This window comes from Argentina silus, assembly GCF_951799395.1.
Source record: "Argentina silus genome assembly, chromosome: 8".
Taxonomy (NCBI): domain Eukaryota; kingdom Metazoa; phylum Chordata; class Actinopteri; order Argentiniformes; family Argentinidae; genus Argentina; species Argentina silus.
Window position 1 is genome coordinate 21,917,678 of NC_139662.1, and position 1,406 is coordinate 21,919,083.

Genomic DNA, 1,406 nt, shown 5'->3' on the forward strand with positions numbered 1-1,406 from the left:
GTTAATATAGTTAGAGTTAATATAGCTAGAGTTAATATAGTTAGAGTTAATATAGCTAGAGTTAATATAGCTAGAGTTAATATAGATAGAGTTAATATAGTTAGAGTTAATATAGATAAGAGTTAATATAGCTAGAGTTAATATAGCTAGAGTTAATATAGCTAGAGTTAATATAGCTTCATCAGATCAACAGAGGGCAGTTCTCCAGGGCAGCTGCAATGGGACAGCATCAGGTCTGGTCTGAGCCACAGTAATCCCCAGGGTCTGTCTGTCCAATGAGCTCAATGCTTCAGTGGTCCCTCCTGTCCCCCCCCCCCCCCCCTCCTGTCCCCCCCCCCCCCCCCCCCGTCTCCCTCCTGGCTCCCTTTGCCCATAGGTCCCATAGGAGCGCAATGGCTGGAACTGCGTGTGTCACAAAGGCAGCTTATTCCCCAGTGAGGTTCCACTGCCTGCACACAGAAAGGGTATCTGAGCCATTCCAGATGACCATCTTTCACGAGGGGGAGATAAATGAGGTGGAGGTGGTGTGTTCATTATGCAAGTCCCCGCTGGATTAGAATATTCCCACCGTCCTTCAGAGGGTGTCAGGGAGATGAGATGGGTGTTGTTCAGGTCATGTTCAGGTCAGGGTCCCTATCACCCTGGTGACTTCTCATGAACACTCACAGCTTTAAATCACGTCTCACTGATTCACACGTGAACACAGGGAAGGAACAGAGAGACACAGGGAGACACAGGGAAGGAACAGAGAGACACAGGGAGACACAGGGAAGGAACAGAGAGACACAGGGAGACACAGGGAAGGAACAGAGAGACACAGGGAGACACAGGGAGACACAGGGAAGGAACAGAGAGACACAGGGAGACACAGGGAGACACAGGGACGGCCGTCATGTCTACAAGGCTGCCTGAGAAATCTGAAGGAGGTAAATTATTGTGCACTGTTTTTCATGCCTGCCCGACAGTATGTGTGTAAAAATGTGTGTAACGAAAGTGCGCTCTCGTCGACACGGGGGAACAGTACAACCCCGGGAATGCAGACAGGGAGCTCTTATGGCTGCTCAGGGATTGAATAAAGCCCAGTTCATTTGCTACATATCAAGGTTTGTTACATGGGTTCAGACAATCCCTCATATTTCATCAGGGGGGCCCTGGAATGGGAGTTTTATATCCTTCCTATTTCCTCCACCTTTCAGCTCGCTTTAAGCTTCTCCGTGTCATAAGGCTGTTATTCTCCTTTAAGAATCTCTCCCTTTTGCTTTCAAGCTGGAAATCAAATCTATAAATCAAAGGCAATGGCAGAAAGAGACGAGGAGTGAAGGACATTTAAATCCTCTCAGAGTTTCCATAGCTTCAGAGGGCGAAATAAACAGGAAATTAAAATGGAATTTATAACCGCAGAGCCA